Source organism: Natator depressus, chromosome 3 (assembly GCF_965152275.1).
Source record: "Natator depressus isolate rNatDep1 chromosome 3, rNatDep2.hap1, whole genome shotgun sequence".
Lineage (NCBI taxonomy): Eukaryota > Metazoa > Chordata > Testudines > Cheloniidae > Natator > Natator depressus.
The window spans coordinates 7,638,744-7,658,283 of NC_134236.1; positions in this window are offsets into that span (position 1 = coordinate 7,638,744).

The window sequence follows — 19,540 nt, forward strand, 5'->3', positions numbered from 1 at the left end:
CCCCACTCCGGGCAGGTGGAGTGTCTGCAGCTCCCCAGGCTGCTCTTATCCAGGCCAGGCTCCAGCTTCCAGCCTGGCCGGGGCCTTTGGGGGGTGGGGGGGGAAAGGAGGGGCAGGGGGTTATCCCAGGGTGAAAAGTGGATGGGCCAGGCCTGTCCCTTTTCAAAAAGTGGGAGGATTGGGGGCCCTTGGGGAGGGTAATTCATCACTGGGGCAGCTCACCTAGCGACATGGTAGATACTCCATCGTGCAGAGTCTTTAACTCAGGCCTGGGTGTCTCTTTCTAACAGATCTGCTCTAGCTCAGCCAGAAGCTCTGGGCCTGATGTAGGAATCACTGGATGAGATGTGATGGCCTGTGCTCTGAGGAGATCAGACTACTCAGCGTACTGCTCCTCTCTGGCCTTACACATCTATCAGTCTGGACCTGTGTGAGCAGGAGGAAGTTTCAGCAAAACGCCCTCAGGAAGCCCAGATCATGGGCCCGATTCGAGGCCAGTGAAACTCCACCAGCTGGACGGGAGCTGGAACATGGATGGCTCTGGCCCAGGGAGTTGAAATGCCTACAGGACCCATGCAGCCAAAGGAAATCCTTCACATCAGGAGCTGTCGCTTGTATGCCAGGGACCCCCAGAGTCCCCAGTTGAGATCAGGGCCTACTGGGCTGGGCAAACACAGTGCAAGAGACAGGTGGGGAGCAGCCTGGCTCAGGGGCTAAGTGGATGTGAGGCAAAAAGCAAAGCCAGGGAACAGGGGAAGGCGGAACAAGGCCATAGCCAGATTTCCACCCTCAACCTCCCCACACGCTGCATTCCCTCTCCTTCCCTCCCTCCACCATTCAGCCCCCGGCCCTTCCCTGGCCATGTGGCTCTAAGCTAGGGGGCTGAGGGTGGATTGCACCCTCAGCAAGTTTGCAGATGACACGAAACTGGGAGGAGAGGTAGATACGCTGGAGGGTAGGGATAGGATACAGAGGGACCTAGACAAATTAGAGCATTGGGCCAAAAGAAATCTGATGAGGTTCAACAAGGACAAGTGCAGAGTCCTGCACTTAGGACGGAAGAATCCCATGCACCGCTACAGACTAGGGACCGAATGGCTCAGCAGCAGTCCTGCAGAAAAGGACCCAGGGGTTACAGTGGACGAGAAGCTGGATATGAGTCAACAGTGTGCCCTTGTTGCCAAGAAGGCCAATGGCATTTTGGGATGTATAAGTATGGGCATTGCCAGCTGATCGAGGGACGTGATCGTTCCCCTCTATTCGACATTGGTGAGGCCTCATCTGGAGTACTGTGTCCAGTTTTGGGCCCCACACTATAAGAAGCATGTGGAAAAATTGGAAAACGTCCAGCAGGGGGCAACAAAAATGATTAGGGGTCTGGAACACATGACTTATGAGGAGAGGCTGAGGGAACTGGGATTATTTAGTCTGCAGAAGAGAAGAATGAGGGGGGATTTGATAGCTGCTTTCAACTACCTGAAAGGGGGTTCCAAAGAGGATGGATCTAGACTGTTCTCAGTGGTAGCAGATGACAGGACAAGGAGTAATGGTCTCAAGTTGCCATGGGGGAGGTTTAGGTTGGATATTAGGAAAAACTTTTTCACTGAGAGGGTGGTGAAGCACTGGAATGCGTTACCTAGGGAGGTGGTGGAATCTCCTTCCTTAGAAGTTTTTAAGGTCAGGCTTGACAAAGCCCTGGCTGGGATGATTTAGCTGGGGATTGGTCCTGCTTTGAGCAGGGGGTTGGACTAGATGACCTCCTGGGGTCCCTTCCAACCCTGATATTCTATGATTCTACACCTAGGCAGTGTCAATCAGCTCCGGTTTCATCCACGAGGGGGCAGCATAACACCCTACTTGGTTCGTTACTGTGCAGTAACCTGAGCTTGGCTCCTTAATTTCCAAGGGCCCTGCACAGCCACAGTACAAGGGCTGAAAAAAGCCCAGTGGCATGTTTCTCTGCTCAGGGAAGAGGTGGGAGATGTGGTTCAGGGCCTGGATTTAATTAGCTGCTTCCTGAGTACTAACTCTGCCAAAACACCCAACACACAAAGCTGGCAGGTAGCCCATAGTGACCCCATGAAATCGCATCTGATGGCACCTTTTCCAACAGCCTGCTCGAAATCCAGGCGCTCAAGGCGCGATTCTCTGTGGGTGCCCTTCACGTGAGGTGGATGCTGTCAGCAGACAGTTACCCACACAGGTTCACACAGAAATCGATCTGAAAGATTTCCTTGGGGGCATCCAACAAGACCAGGAACCATTGGGTTCCTCCTCTCCCCTCACACTGTAACCTTTACCCTCTTTGACTCTGCCTGATGCACTCATGAGGCAGCCCGGCTCTCACAAGAACAGCAGCTCTAGGGAGCAGACTGTGCAGAAATCGCTCAACCAAGGATGAAGAGTTACTGTCCCCTGGCTGTGTCTGCGTCCGCCCCTCATCCTGCCTGATCAGTGGGCTCTCGGTGACAAGGCTCAGACTGGGAGTAGGTGGGGTAGCCCTTTCTGCCTTCAGCACCTCTGGATTCTAGGCATTATTATTATTTGTATATTGGTAGCACTTAGGAGCCCTAGTCACGGATCAGGGCCCCAGTGTGTTAGGTGCTGTATGTGCAGAGCAAAAACTCACTTCTTCTGTGAAGCCTTTGATCACTCCTCTGCCCTGCGCCAGTTCCCTCCCCCTCCAGTATGGACCACTTGTTGTCATGAGCAGGGCATGGGTCGTCTAACTTAGTGACCAGAGCAGGAGTCAGGCCACATTAGCGACTAGGAATTCAGAGCCCCAAGTGGGCCAGAGGGCAAAACCAGGAGTCAGGCAGGGGTAGGGGGATCCCACTTGCATGGATAACTTCCTGCTCCTCTGCTGGGTTTATATAGAAGCTGTGCGCCAATCAGGATCCCCAGAGTCCTGTCAATCAGATGACAGAACTGACAGTCTCTCTCAGAGCTCAGCTCCTATTCCAGCAGCTGTTAGATGGTCACTGCATAGCAGTTTAGACCACACGAGTGCCTATGGCCTGTACAAACAAGGGTTCAAGACCCACAGTCTCTGCCATCAGTCCCTTGCTGAGGGGCACCCTCAGAGTGACGTGTGACCAGGTTTTTCAGGGTGATTCCTATGGAACGCTTGCACAAATATAGGAGTATCTATGTTTTCCACAGGCTTCCAGGTGCACTCCTCAGGACCACACCTTTCCCAGTCAACAAGACACCCGAGCCTGCCACGGTTACCTTTAGTGTCCAGGATTTTGTGGCCCTGTACCACTGGAGGAGGTGGCTGCGTCCTGTGAGGAAAAGGGTTTTCTGGGTAGGGTTTCAAAAGTGATACATGAAGCACAGGGTGACCTTCAGAGAGTGGGGTAGTTGGAGCTTAAAAATGACTGGATTAACCTGTCGCAGGATTTGTTTTAACCTGTCACGGGATCTGGAAAGGGCCAAGGAACCAAAAGTGCAGCTTGCGAGCAGGTCTGTCCATGGGGCATCCCACTGCATTGGTGGGGCCTTGCTGTTGATGCTGTTCTGCATACCGCGTATAATCCACTCTTGCCTTTTCCAGGTGCTTCTTCGTTTCTTCCTGGGCCTCACCAATCTGCTGCACCAGGTCTGAGGTGGCCGGGTTGGGAGGCTTGTAGCTTGACATCTTGGCATGGGCACACACCTCACAGGAGGCAATGAACAACTGTAGGTCAGGCACATCCAGGGCGGGGTGCTAGTGATTGTTCACAGGAGAAAATACTTTCAAAATCAATCTCAGAACCTCAGTGAAGAACAAGAATTTGGATGATTCTGTAACTTCCCACAGCCCTCTTGTTTCAGTGGACAGGTCGCTAGATCCATGCCCAGAGTCTGACAGAATGTTCTCAATCTCTTCTAAATTATTAAGGATTATTTCCAAGGTTTCAGGTGACCAGTCTGTCTTGCTTCAGTGAATCTTTACAGGTTCTGGCCTTTGTACAGAACACTCAATTCATGCCTGCGAGAAAAAAAAAATGGTACAGATTTACAATTTGAGAACGTATCTGCCACTGCTGATTTCTTCTCACACATGGGTAACCACCAGATGTCACTGGTAATTCAAGCAGTGTGTGTACGGTATTTGTTTGTTTAATTTTGTGTTGTAAAAGCATTTGTACACCTCCTTTGCACCCTGACATAACTTTCCCACCCTCAGAGCAAGAACGTAAAGTATTTTGAGGATCAAGAGCCAGTTCATGGAGGTCTTTCCAAATTTATTGTGTAATATCTTCAGCGGTGAGGCCATGCAATTGGACCTCCAATAAGTCTCTCCTTGGTTTTGCCATCAGTGGAATAGTATAAAACAGTGGACAAATTTTCTACATTCACAGCAACCTTTGTCAAGTTCTTCTGCCTGAAACGTGATATTACCTCGCCACTTTTCTGAGTATCTTCAACAGTGACTTTCAAAAGCATCCTCTTCATCACATCAATCATTTCATTCTGAATTGCAGCAGAAGTGTACTTTGCATTTTTCAGAGTGGTTTTCAGAGCATCCTTGAATTTTGGATCTTGTCCCGCAGTAGACTTAAGTAGGTTGATGAGAATTCCTGAGGAACTGTTCAGAGTAAGATCTAAATCCTTGCTGTTTATGGTATCTTGGTCTCCTCTCAGAGGCAATTCATTGATTATCACAGCAAACTGGAGAATTTTTGCCAAGGTTTTTAAATAGTACCTGTTTCTTTCAATTTGAGGGCATGACACCAAAGCAGCAACGGTGGCACCTGAAAAAGGAAGTTATGATGAAATAACTATCAGAATCAAATTCATAATTCAGTAACATCACTGGGCAAATGAATACTGAAATCATAAAACTAGTACATTTTTTGTATGCTGGATCTACCACATCAAATTCTGGAGCTTTCCTCAAGATAAGGGATTTATTATAGGCTGAAGAGCCTGTTTTTAGAAGGTTTCAGAGTGGGAGCCATGTTAGTCTGTATCAGCAAAAAGAACGAGGAGTACTTGTGGCACCTTAGAGACTAACAAATTTTTTAGTCTCTAAAGTGCCACAAGTACTCCTCGTTTTTTGTTTTTAAAAGGTTTTTTCCCCCTCTCTCTTTTGCTCTCCTGTTCTCCTCTCCTCCCCCCGCCCCCCATGGCATGATGACTCATGGTTATGGAGGTGGGGAAAATTCCCTCCTTAGTTTTCCACAACTAGGCTTTTCTTATCAGCTTCAAGTTGCTTCAATGTTTTCCCATTAACTTTAATGGTCCACTGTTGTCTTTTCCAGGTTGTACTTGGAGGTACTTGGAGCTAGTCTCTGGCTGGGGAGGTGGCCCCTCCCGGTCTGATTGTTTCAGCTCTTGGTAGTCAGGTGGCGCTCAATGTTGCAGCACAAATTATGCACACATTTGTATACAGACAAAGTCTCAAAGGGGGAGTGTGAATACCAGCCTCTCGCACCCCCTTCCATCTGGTTAACAACAGCTATAGGGGAGGATGCCCGGGAGCCTGCACAGATGATGATACACACAGCTTGAATACGTTTCAGAGTAGCAGCTGTGTTAGTCTGTATTCGCAAAAAGAAAAGGAGGACTTGTGGCACCTTAGAGACTAGCAAATTTATCTGAGCATAAGCTGTAGCTCACGAAAGCTCATGCTCAAATAAATTTGTTAGTCTCTAAGGTGCCACAAGTCCTCCTTTTCTTCTTACAGCTTGAATAGAGACTAGGACTAAGATTCACATCTGCAGCCTCCACCTACTGTGGGCACTCCAGGTGTATAACACAGACCTTGCTCTTTGATGACTTCCATACAAGACTCCAAATGAGAGGACAAATGGTTCTTGACAATTTGTTTAATATAAAGATTAAAAAACCTTATTTTGTTATAAAAAAATAATCTCCCCGACTTTACGGATCCCTGGCTCTGTTTAGTGAAAAAAGCTTTTCCCACTTGGGAGCCATACCTTGTCACGGCTGCTGAATTAATTTAGATTTGGCCCGTGTAGTCAAGGTGTCAACATAACCCAGTCATGGTCCAAAATTAAACCGTCTTAAACAAGGTCTGGGGTTTGGTACACTGAGACCTCAGCCTGCTTAGCACCATGGCAAACACACTAGAAAATTCAGACCAAAGGTTAGAAATTGATTGACTGAAACACACAAAGGGAAAAGAGTCAAAATGAGATAAAGAGCGTTGAAACTCAGATAGATGTGTTCATGCAAAACAAACAATCAAAACCCGTCCAAGTCCTTTTTTTCTTTTCTTTTTGAGGCAGTGAATATTGGTTAAACAGCCTTCCTGATGGGGGAGAAAGGGATTAGTTCTAATGTTCCCATCTGAATGGGGAATGATAGTCACTTTCCTGCCTTACACAAAACCTGGAACACAGCTCTGTATAGCTAAAAAGTTTGGTTTTTTCACCAACAGAAGTTGGTCCAATAAAGATGTTACCTCACCCACCTTGTCTCTCTTAGACCAAACAAGCAGACACTGACACAGACAGGAAAGAAGAGGTGGGGGGAATACGGCTTTTCTGGATGTTCTCAGGATACAGGGTGGCTGGTCAGTCACGGGCAGACGCTTTGGGCTAGCAGGCAGGTCACCATGACAGCTGTGGTTCTGGACTTCAGGCTCCCCTCCCCAGTCAGAGACATCAGCTGGTTGGTCTGATCAGGTCCTTCTCATTCACTGATCCTTCTCAGGCCAGGCCGAGCTAGATAAGCCCTCTCCTCTTACCTCGCTGGTGCTGGTGCCCTGCGGCAAAGGTGATTTCAGGGTCAGGTGGAAAGCCAAGAGAAGGAGAGAGCACAGAGCAGACACGAAGAAGGTGGGGGCAGAAAGGAGTGGAAGAGGGAGGGGGAAACAGAGCAGGAGCTTACACGTGGGGGATCCTTGCTGGTGCAGCGATCATGATCAGATATCCTCACGCAAGTTCTGGTGTCATGGCAACAATACCTCCACCGCTGCCACAGTGATGGTAAAAGTTCTTCTATGTTCTCCCCCAAAGTCTCTTTCTACAGGCCCCAAACAGGCGGTGGGTGAATAACCATCCTCTCATGATTCTGTCCACCAGTTAGGCCTTATTTCCGACAGGCCAGTTTTGGTTCCTTGATTTCCACTCCTCTTGTGTACCAGCCATGACCTGATCACAGTCCTCGAGCGGGAGCAATAGGCCCGTTCTGCTTAAATTCATTCAGCCTCCGTCGCCTCCCTTTTTTCTCAAACAGCTTTATATAACAGAGCCTTGCGGCCATTCAGGAACCTTCACCCACTTCTCAGCAGGGGAGCTGACGATCAGGGTACGTTTGTAGGCCAGTTATCACAATGCTGCCAGCCAGTTCTGCCCCTCCGTGTCATCGGCCCCATTCAGAACACAGGCCGTTAATGGAGAAGACAGGATTTCAGCCGCCAGGCCAAGGGGATAGAAAGTTCTTTTGGAATGACACGGGCCACCTATCGATATTCGAGCTTCTAGCATAAATGGATCCACGTCAGTGAGCAGGAAGGAATCCCCGTGATAACATTACACAGGTCAGCATGCTATCTTGCGGAGGGGGAGGATGTTCCCGCTTTTGAAACCCCAGGACTGACCGCACGGCTGGAGCCAAGATGGATTATTTGTCCGATTTGGGCTGGCTGTTCCGTTCGTCCGTCTCCAGCTCAGCCTGTCGGCGTTCAGCTTGGTGGTTAAAGTTCCCTTGGGTGTCACGCGCTCTGTGAGCAAAGCCAGCCTTCCACCAGCTCAGAGGAATAGCCCCATGCCAGCGCTCTCCGGAGAAACCTGCCTGTGCCGAGCGGCAGGTGGCGCTTGGACACTTTTAATAGTGGGGGTGCTGAAAGCCAGCCTCCTTACCCCTGTCCACCTGTCCCCCCAGAGCCTGGGCCGGGAGCAGGGATGTGTCTCCGGGAGGGGGGACCTGGACAGGGGTAAGGGGGCCGAGGCTGGGGCCACAGCTAGGGGTGGGTGCGGGGCTGGCAGCTGGGACCCTGGGCGCAGGGCCAGCAGTGGAGCCCCACATAAATGCTGGGGTTGCTGCAGCCCTCCACTACCCCCCGCACCCGTAGTTCCCACGCCTATGCCAAGCGGGAGGCCTAGAATTTAACCATATCCCTCCTCCTGACAGGAGCCCGAGGGACTGGACGACTCAGTAGCAGTGGGACAGAGGATCTCAACTCTCTCATTGGCTGGTTCGGTTCTAGCCCAGGCGATGACTGTTCCAGGTGGAGTGAGTTTGTTGGGTCTCAGTCCAGTTCCAAGTGAAAGTGTGGCCACCAAAACCTGCCATCAGTCGCAGTCTTGGCAGAGGCACCCGTGGTGGAGGGAGCCACAGAGACTAACTCCGCGCTACCCTCTGCCCCCAGCAGAGTCCCTCCAGGACAGGGCATGGCCCGTGCCCACGGCAGGTGAGCAGGGCAGTGGGGGGGAGCGCGCCCTGCCTGCCCCGTCTCCAGGGAGAGAAAGAGGACTTCCGCACCACCGACCGTCACGCCCACGCTTCCCAGCGGCATTAGACTGAGCTAGGAAGGCCTCGTCCCGTCTGTGGCATCCCCGTCCTCAAGGGCACAAGAGTAGGAGCATGGGCTCTGGGGGCTGGGACCAAGGGAGTGGGGTCCGGGGGGGCGGGGGTTGGGAAGAAGTGGCTGTTCACATGTCAAAGCCCATTCACTGGTTTACCTCGACCTGCGGCTATTGCCTGAATGAAGCAGAATCCACTGGAGGTGGTCACTGCAGTGGCAGAGCCCCCAGGAAGGAAGGAAGCGGCAAGTCACCCTCTGCAGGGAGACCAGTGTCTGGGCAGCTCAGCTGGACGCACTCTCCTTGTGCGTGGCCAGGTTGTGGCGTCCAGGCCCTATCACGGCGCTCGGGGTCAGACCCCGCCGTGCGAAGAGGGAGGGGGGCGTTTCTTCAGCTGCCTCCAGAGGTTCTGGCCAACGGGCAGCTGAAGAGGCCCAGGTACGTCTGGAGGAGCTTTGGGAGACAATAACTTTGGCAGAGAGGAAGGGCAGTGGTGTGTCTAAGACTTGGGATGCTGGAGGTCTGGATTCAAGTCCCACGTTGGCCACAGACTTGGGCAAATGTCACGGAGGGTATGTCTACACTGCAGTGGGAGCCCCAGGTCCACACTGCATGATGTGGGCCTGAGTCCAACCACTCGGGCTGCCAACTTTCGAATCACACAAAACTGAACACCCCTGCCCTGCCCCTGCCCCACCCCTTCTCTGAGGCCCCGCTCCCTGCTTGCTCCATCCCCCCTCCTTCTGTAGCACACTCTCTCCCACCCTCATTCACTTTCATCGGGCTGGAGAAGAGGGGGGTGCGGGAGGGGAGTGCGGGCTCTGGCTGGGGGTGCAGGCTCTGGGGTGAGGCTGTGGATGAGTGGTTTGGGGTGCAGGAGAAGGCTCCAGGCTGGGGCAGTGGTTGGGGTGCGGGAGTGGGGGTATGGACTCTGGACTCAGGGTGCGGGCTCCAAGTGGGGCCAGAAATGAGGGGTTCGGGTATGGGAGAGGGCTCTGGGCTGGGGGAGGGGGTTAGGGTGTGGGGGGATGAGGGCTCCGGCTGGTGGTACGGGCTCTTGGGTAGGGCCAGGGATGAATGTTTTGGGGTCCAGGAGGGGTCTCCGAGCTGGAGCCAAGGGGTTCGGAGTGCGGGAAGGGATGTGGGCTCTGTCTGCATGGACATGAGGATTAATTAATGGTTGTGAATGGTTGTGAATGCAGTTTGATCGTATGGTGGCTGTGGACTATAAAAGAATTATGGGCCTGGCTAGGGCTCCCCTCTCCGGCTAAGGGAGATTCCAGGGCTGCCAGTGAGCTACTGCGGAGCGAGTGACTGCTCCTGCCTTTCAGTGCCGGTACCTCGCTCCTCACTTGTAAGGGCTTCGAGTACCAAAGGCAGCAGATCAACCCCTGAGCCCGGCTAAGCCCATTCTGGATCCAGGAGTTGCAAAATTAGCAAGGACCACATTGAGGTAAGTGGGCAGGTGGCGTGTTCCTAGGGCTGCTTGTTCTCTGCAATCAGTGTGTGGCAGAGCGGCCTGGTTTCTGGATGGAGAGGCAGGAGATGGAGTGGCTCTTCCTGGCTCTGCCACGGACTTGCTCTGTGGCCTTGGACATGTCACTTTCCTTCTCCCTGCTGTTGGTTGCCTTCCCACCTGTTGCCCATTCTGTGTGTTTAGTGTCAGGAATAAGGACCCACAGCTGCCTGCTTAAACTCCCCAGCCTAATGAGTCCAGCTGGGCCCCAGTTGAGCCACCTGATTGGCCAAACCGCCCGTCAGCTGAGGGGTTCAGCAGATCTGCTCTTAGGAGACCAGCTGAGGGCTGCTGCTGCTGCCTTGGACTCAGCCCTTCTCCTGCCTTCCCTCACTCCAGGCACCCCCATTCTGGTCCGCAGCTCCAGGCCCTGCCTCGACTCTGACTCCGGCTTGGCCCTTGGCTCTGGCATTCGACCCCTGATTTCGGTTCTGACACTGGGCTCCAATTCCTGGTTCTGTCTCTGGCTTGACCCTTGGCTCTGGCATCCGCCCTCTAACTCTGGTTCTTACTCTGGGTTTGATTTCCCTGCTCCTGATGCTTGCTGAGACCACTAGGCCACACTGCCCACGCCCCGCTCCCCAACACTTAGACTGAAAGCTCTGCGGGGCAATGACTGGGTCGCTCGCTATGTGGGTGCACCGGGGGCTCCTGATCTCATTTGGGGCTGAAAGGCTGAACGGCAATTCCAACAGGGATATGCAGACACCCGCCCTCTCCCACAGGAGGAGGGCAGTTCAGTGGGCCACCAGCCAGTTACCACCAGAGATCACTATGGTTATAAGCATCTCCCAAAGGTCAGCAAGGCATACATGGGGGAGGTCTGATTTTTTTTTTGTTTCCCAAAGCACTTGGGATCCTCGTAGCCTGTAGGTAGCGGCTCTGCCAGGTGAGCTTCCCATGTGAGCTGTCAGGAGCCAGAACAGCTCTGCTCAGGGCCTGGAGAAGTCGCCCTAGGCCGATCGCACAGAAACCCTGTACCCGAAAGCAGCTGGCGTTGGCGTGTGCTGAGCACTAGCTTGTAGGAGGCCAGGGATGCACTCAGGCATGGAGCAGGCAGGACCAAAGGCCAGTGTTTGGGAAGCGGGTATTTCAGCCGCCCTAGGAAAGGCAGGGTGGTGAGCAAAAGAGCAGGCTAATTATTCACTCCGAGGGGAAAACAGACCGGGGGAAACTGGACGAGGGGAATTAGGCAGAAACACTTCAGCGAAACCAAATCTGCGCCAGTTACACGTGGCCGAGAGAAGGATATTTCAGAGGGAACAAGAAGCCGCTTTGCGGAGTAAATCACCACAACTTGGAGATACGGGATAGTTAGCACAGCATGAGCATAGGCTGCAGTGTGGCCGATAAACACCGCAACAGATCTTCCACCCTCCTTCTCGGCCTGCACCGTGCTGCGTGCCAGGACTGCTGGGGCCTTCAGGAGATGACACCCCTCATCCTCCTAGCCAAGATCTTCAGCCGGGCCTAGTGATCTCAGATGCCTCCATTTTCTGAGGGCCCAGATTGGCTCTCCTTAAAGGGATCTAATTTTTGGAGTGGGGGTGAGAATCAGGGTCTCAGGTCAGGCACCCAGTGTCCCTGGTCACCTCTGACTGCTCCTAAACAGCCCCGTGGCCTGAACTAAAAGAAATATGTCATCCTACATCCTCTGACCTCTTCTTCAAAGGAGAAACGAATAGGAAATCTGGGTGCTCAGAAGGAAGCCGATAATCCCTCAGCCCTGTATGTCCCCCAAGGGCCCCTGCTTTGTGGGCGTCCCTGTTTCTGGGCATCCAACATGCTACACCTTGGAGCTAGCTGCAGAGGTGCTGGGCACTCAGAACTCACAACTCCACTTGGCTCCTACGGCAGCCCCTGGTGCTCAGCACCTCAGAAAAGCTGCCTGCAGGAATCTCAGCTGGGCGTAGAAAAGAGAAGAGCCCCCCGCAAACCAGGGGCCACTTTGGAAGAGTTGGGCCTAAATTCTCTTCACTGCCAGCCTAAAGTGGGTCAGAACCAGCGACCCAGAGACCGCTCAGCCTGGTAACGATGGGCCAGATCCTCAGCTGATGTAAATCAGCCCAGCTCCAGTGACACCAATGAAGTTCTCCTGCTTTATACCAACGGAGGGTCTGGCTCCAGACACCCAGCCATGCTGCCCCGCAGCCTCTTTTTATAGCGGGGTCCCGGGCTGCTCCGTCATGCCTAAGACCCGATCGCCAAGGGCCCGGAGAGGTGAGTGTCAGCGTGTACAGTGACCTCCTCCGCGGAGCTGCTGTTCTGTGACATAGCAGGAAGCCTCTGACCACCCTGGAGCGAATTAACCAGCTTCCCCATCATGCAAGAGAAAAGGCAGCGCTGGAGGGCGGCGCTCGAGATGGACGCTGATCCGCAGGTGTGAGGTTTGGAACAGGCCGTGTTTCCAGCTGAGGCCTGTCTCGTCTGCCCGGCCTTGGGCTGGGAGGACGTCTCCTTTGTCTGATTTTTCTCTCCCCCCTTGTTCTCCTTCTCCACGAGCTGTGTGTGTCGAATGTGCAGTGGAACGAGATGCTGAGATCCACAGGGGAAAGGGGAAGGGTGGCGAGAAGAAAAGGTCGTTATGCCGAGCGACGGCTGACAAGCACAGAACAGCGATAGGTCACGGGAGCTTCACCGAGAGATGCGGACAATTACTGCGAGAGCGATGGCATCTCTGTGCTGGAGTCTCTGAAATCCCGGCACCTTGTGTAATTATTCAGACATGGTCAAACCGAGCACAATATGGGTTCCCCCTTTGTTTTCCAATTTTCCCCTAAATCAGTGGGTTTTGGCCAACTCTCTCTCTGGTCCTTATAGGGCCCCCATCACAACAAAGCCCTCACAACCTTTAATGTATTTCTCCTCACAACACCCCTGTGAGGCAGGGCGGTGTGATAATCCCCATTGTCGAGATGGGGAAACTGAGGCACAGAGCAACTAAGCACTAGAATGAGGAATGAGCATCGCAGTGCCAAACTTTTAGGTGCCTAGAAAATCACAGGCACAACACTGTGATCCCCAAAGCCTGAGCTAGGGACCTAGGTGCCCTATAAAAGGCGTGGGGAGAGGCGCCTAAGAATGTGATCCACAAAGCCAGCAGGCCAGATGCTGATGAGAGAGGCGGTGCCAAGCCCCGCCCCGCTCTCAGAGATATGCTGTGATTCACAAACCAGGGAAAGATGGGTGCTCTCTGCCTGATTCGCCTGTGGGGCCCAATCCGGTAGGCATACGCAGCAGCTGCGTGGAACGACACAAACCAGCTGGGAGAAGAAGGCTCTCCTGCATAATACATAGCCTAGGGTCCTCACCAGGTACGTGACGCAAGTTTCCCCCTCCCTGATGAGGAGAAGGGGTTCCAGCCGGGATCTACCACCTCTCAGGTGAGCGTCCCAATCACTGGGCTACAGGGGGAGTCTTGCTTTTCCCTGGCCCAATTAATATTTCACTGACTCCTCAAAGCGGAGCTCATGATTAGGGTACATTTGTAGGCCCCATTATTACCACATTCCTCTTACGGGTCCCCACTGATGTTTGAGAAAGTGGCACATTCTCACCTTTATATGGCCCCCACCACCATACCAGCTCGCGAGCCCTATGATGTACATTTCCTCATTTCCTAGCTGGGGAAACTGAGGCACTGGAAGGATTTTTTGGTTTTTTTTAAGGGACAGGTTTTCCAGTGTTCAGCACCCGCAGTTGGGACCAGACCTTCAGATGTGCTCAGCAGCCAGCTGCTCTGCTTGTGACCCTGGTGTTTAAACTGGAGCAGGGATTGCTTGTGAATCTGGTCCTTAGGGACTCACTCAAGGTCACATAGTCTGGGGCACAGCGCAGAGTTGGACCCCCATCTCCTGAGTCTCATGCGAGTGCCTGGCCCTAGCCCTGGCCCTGACTCTCGTTCCTCTGCCAGCCGGGGGCTGGACTCTGCCCTGAATAAGGCTTTCCTCTGATGCGCATTCAATGGCTTGTATGCAGTGAGTGGGGAAGGTCCCAGTTCAGATCCCAGTGGACGGTGCCTGCGTTCTGAAAAGGCCACTAACAAGCGTTGTTATTGTACAGCAAGGGGTGGACTGGCAAAGTGCCCATGGATGTCAATGGAGTTGTGCTGACTGACACCAGTGAGGACCCTCCCCTCCCGCGGCTGGAGGCTGAGTTCCTTTTTCCCTACTAGGGGCTGGTCCCTGTGGGGCAGGGCGGGGGCACATGGGCAGGGACTGGTGTGGGGGAAGCCAGCACTGTCTCCAGCTGTGTTGAACTTATCCCCAGGGCTTCAGTCTCCAGAGCTGCTTTTCCCAGCACTTTGAAAACCTCGGACTCACGCCCTTCCTTTCCACAGCGAAAACCCCACAGATTTCAGCAGAAGTCTCTCCCGGTGGCAAATGTTCACATTTAATCAGCAGGGCTGAACTGTGAAAGGGGAGGGGGCAGCCCAGCCCAGCCCAGCTGCCCTCGGAGTCACTAAACCTGAACCCCTCACTCTGCTCTCACTCGGGGTGGAGGGAAAGACAATCCAGGCACAGGTGTCAGAGTCGCAGCCGTGTTAGTCTGTATCCGCAAAAAGAACAGGAGGACTTGTGGCACCTTAGAGACTAAGAAATTTATTAGAGCATAAGCTTTCGTGAACTACAGCTCACTTCATCAGATCCAGGCACAGACGCACTCAGCTCTGAGCTGCCGGCACTTCCAGCAGCACTGGGAATGGGCCTTTAAAACTCACTGGAAAAGCCACCCACAGAAACCAGGCCCAGCTGAACACAGCTCTTGGAGTCACGGCGGATAGTTCCACAATGCATTATTTACCCCTTCACATAACACAAGAACCAGGGGTCACACAAGGAAATGAATAGGCAGCAGGTTTAAAACTAACACAAGGAACTGGATGACAAGGGGATGGATCACTCAACAAATTGCCCTGTTCTGTTTATTCCCTCTGAAGCATCTGGCACTGGCCACTGTCAGAAGCCAGGATACTGGATCTGCGTGAAATGACAGGGTGGTCTTAGTCCTGTTTCAATCTGGCAAACCCCAGGAATAGTCTTATCTCAGCTACCTAGGGCTGAGTGAGCATAGAACTCTGAACCACCATCTCTCTCCAGGAGCTGGCCCCTCCAAGTAATGGCTGAAGGACGTTGATAAGGGATGATGGTACGTATGGAAATATCCCACTGCTTCCACCTATGCTCTGTGAGCAGAGCATATTGGTCACCAGCCTTCACCTTGTTTAGCAACAGTAAGTTCACTTCTAAGAATCCCAAAGGACCCGCGGCAGGGCTGAGAATCTGCAGCAGCTGAGTCTGCCCAGAACGCCTTTGGCAATGTGGGAAGAGGACGAACCATGCACTAGTTCACTCGCCGATACATTGGAATGTACCAACCAGCCTTTGTTAACCGGCTAATTCGCTAGGTCGCACTTTGCCCTCGGCCTGGGGATGAAGCTGTGGAATAGGCCGTGGGCACGTTATGCAGCTTTTAATGACCTTTGGTCCTGCCCAGCTGGCGTGTTAAATCAAAGCTGCTGATCTGTTACAGAGGCCGATGTTCCAATGGTCGCCCAGCCTTGCATTCAAGGGTCACAGACACGACTGCATTTTACGCCACTGGACCAAAGCTTGCTGAGGTCTGATAACAGGAGCATGAATTAACGGAGCCTGTGGCGGGGCGGGACTCACCACCATGGCGCCTCCTGCTGGTTGTCCATGGAATTAGCTTCTCTAGCTTCCGGAGTGCCTCTGTCGGCCGGTGTCTTGCCTACCGCTGGCCCCATGTCCCTCCTGGACCCCGGTGCCCTTCTAGACCAGGGTTCTGCCCCCAGCAGTAACCCCCAATCTCTGAGTCTCCCTTCCCCGGGGAACCCCCCACCCTCTATCCCCACCTTACCTCAGTGGCTTCTGCCAGTCACCATCTAACCCCCATTCACTGGGGCAGACTGCAATGTATAAGCCATTCATCATCAGCAAGGAGGGTTTTGGACTTGCTGCCTTTGTCTACCCTGGGCTGCGCCTTTGCAACCCCAGTACCCTTCCCAGCCTTTAACAAGGCCTGCAGCCTGGGGGGTTTCCAGGCTGGAGCTCCCGAGCAACCTTGGCCTTCTCCCAGCCATGCTCCACTCCAGGTACCCTGTCCAGCTCCTAGGCAGCAAGGTCCTGTCTCTCCAGAAGCTAGAGAGAGACCGTCAGCCTCGGGCCCACTGCCCTCTTATAAGGGCCAGCTGGGCCCTGATCAGGCTGACCAGAGCCGCGTCTGCTTTCCTCCAATCAGCCTAGCTTTTTCACAGCCGCAGCCCTCTCCGGGGCTGCTTTGACCCTCTCAGGGCAGGAGCGGGGTGATCACCCCGCTACAGAGCTGCAGGAACTCGGCATGAATGTGTCACTTGGACAGGGGCTGTACCCAGAATTATTCACTTCTTCGCACCAAACGCGGCTAAGAAAACGTCTGTGGGGAATTGGATCGAGGGGCAATGTTAGATCCCATCCGTTCAAGGAGTTTCCCAGGGCGATTTGAAGACCCTGGGAGAAGATGATGCAGACGCCATCATGCCAAGTAGCAAAAAGCCCCAAGGTCATCAGCGTTAGAGAGAATATGTCGGTTATTAAGGAAATGGGGTAGGCAAAGTATCAGACGTGGGGAACAGGCTCCAGGGCCTTTGGCCTCTACGCCCCGGTTCAAAAAGGAGCGGGAGCAAGAGTGGATCTCAGCTGGAGTCCGATCTCTGGTAGGACGTTTTCCAGCTCAGAGAAGCCAGTGTCCCATGGGCACCATTTTAACCCTTTGTGGGCAGTGCAACGACTGTTGAGCTGTGAAGACTGAACTCCCCTCTCATCCTTAGTACGGGACAGACACGTGGGACTGCTAGGTACCAGCAAACCGCCCGGCTCAGCACGAGCTGGCAGCTCCTGGGGATCAGTGACTTCTGAGCAGGTTCTGAAGCTTTCTAAAGCAGCTGCCTCTCCGCCAGCAGGGGTTTGAGCCAGAGCTCAGTGGCGTATGGGGCAGGTGCTGGTGGCCTGTGACAGACTGGACGATCCGCTGGTCCCTTCTGCCCTGAAACGCTATGACATAAATACATCCCGGCCTGGAGTTAACAAGCACTGTCCTTGCCTCCTGACACTGGGGAGCGCTCCTGGGGAGTTATGAAACAGTTATGTTTCATAACTCCACCTAAAGGATGCCTGGCACGCGCTCCCCAGCCTTGCCTGTGACCGGCCAGCTCTTCTCACAGGGGACCAGCCGGGCACCTCTGCACCCAGCCTGCGAGCGGCTGCAGCGAATTATGAAGTTAATAATAGAGCTGCTAACAGCCAGTCTCCTTTCGCCACCTGCCATTTATTTGGCCGTAGATCATTTATCAGAGGCCCCCACACGCTTCCTAAAGATCGCCTGGCCCAGATTTATCGTCTCTCCTGCGGTCAGCACTCATTGTCCCGGGGGACGTGATGAATAGTTATAGCTTTTCCTTTCATGAGCTGTGTGTGTGGGGGGGGGGGGGAGTTCCCTTAGCTCTGCCCCACAGCAGCTGTCTGCCCCCAGAGAACGCTCCCGAGAGCCAGCACTTCTGAGCGGGCTTTTAGACGAGGTGAGAACCCCAGGCCTAGAGTGCTCCTGGCTATTAACCTACAACCTCCTCTGTTTGCTGGGTCCAGCTCTGACAGCCAGGGGTCTGGGAGAAGGGGGTCCCGGGACACCTCAGCCCAGCTATTCTCAGTGTGTAGCATGGGACAACTGGGGGCATTTATTTTTCTCCCTCTTGCAGCACTGACCAGGCGCTGGGGTTTCAGTCACTGTTATTAGTGCTGGTCTCCTGGGAGCTAGGGATGGTTGTTATCGTCCTCCGGATGGATTTATTCTCACCACACCCGGTTCACCCCAGGGCCAGGGCCAGGTTTGTTAAGGTGTTTACTTGCCTAAAGATGCAGATTTCTTGTGAGATTTTCGCCCAGATCCTCAAATGGAGTTAGGTGCCTAACTCCCATTGGTTACAGTGGGAGTTAGGCACTTTGTAACAGGGTGGTTGCCCATGGGCTGGAGAGCCTGAGACTAAGCCAGCCCTGAGGACCAGATGAGCCCCAGCTGAGAGCAGGCAGCGAGTTCTTATCTCTCTGCACAAGGGAGCAGGGAGCTGCCAGGGGGTGGGTGGTGGGGAGAAGTAGCTCCCTGGGGGGGGGAGGGGGGAGGCCGGGTCGTAACCTGGGGGATGCTCAGGAACAGAAGCCTGAGACCCTGTATCTGGCATGAAGATGCAGCAAAGACTGGCTCCTGCAGAGGTGCTGAACTGGGACCCAGCTCTGGCCAAGCAGGATGGGAACCCCCAACTAAGGGGAGAGAGACACTGAACTGGAGGGCCAGAGTGTACCTGAGGACGGAATAATTTGGGCCCCAAATTTTCCCATGGACTGTGTGGAGTCTGTTTGAGGAGCCCTGTGAAGGAGGAAACAAGGGTGGGGCACTGCGGTGGCACCCCTGGCCATGAGGAGATGCTGTGGAGACAGTAAGCAGCCGACCTGGTTACACACCTAATTACCATGGAGGATCTGGGGCCTAGGCACTTTTGAAACCCTACCAGGCTCCCGCCTGCACCCCGTTAAACATTGGATGCGTCTACACAGAAGCTGGCAGGTGTGATTCCCAGTGCCGCACGTGGCAGCTCTGCTTGAGCGAGCGCCTGAAAACTGCACCGTGTCTGCCCGGTGCCCCGGGGGCGGGTGGGATTTAACGCCAGCAGCTACCCCCTGCTGCCGCGGCCATGCCGCTATTTGTAGGCGCTCGCTCAAGCAGAGCTAGCAGGTGTGTGTCCACCGGGGCTGGGAGCGCCACCTCCCGGCTGCTGTGTAGACACAGTCTAAGTGACATGCCAAGGGACATGCAGAGTGCCCGTGGTGGAGCCCCAGCCTCGTACTCGAACCGTTGGACTGTCCTTCTGCCAAAGCCACCATGGAGGGCAAGGTGGCCACTCCCACGTTCCCCGAACACTGGGCACGCTGGTACCTCATGTATGGCACGCTCTCCGAAAGGGTGGCCCCTGTCCAATGCTGGACAAAAGCACGCCTGGTTTTGTGTCTGTAACGGACGGGGGACAGACCAGCCCGAAAGAGGCCCACCCGGCTTAAAACTGGCCCAGTGCCCTCCACCCCGGCTGCGTCCTGATTGAGCCATGCAGGGGGCTGGGCCCAAGCCAACATTGCAGGAGGAAGCACTTGTTTGTGTCCTGTATCTTTTCTAGGTGGCTCCTGGAGGCAGCAGGAGGCATGAGCCAGATGCCAATCTGCTTCCTGCCAGACCTGGACCTAACACGCAGGCCACCTGGGGAGGCCCCACGCGTGGCTGGTCCACCGTCTTTGGTTCCAGCTGGCCCGGGGGGGCACCGGGTCTGAGAGATCAGATCTGCCATGGTTCCCCCTGTGTCCTGGGGCCTGGCTTGCTCAGAGGAGGGCAGGGGGCAGGTTGCAGAGACAAGGCGAGTGCGGTTACTTATTAGCCCTTCTTCGCCTGGAGGAGGGAGGTGCTTTGCTGGCCAGACACTTCCCCAAACAGGTTCTGCACCCAG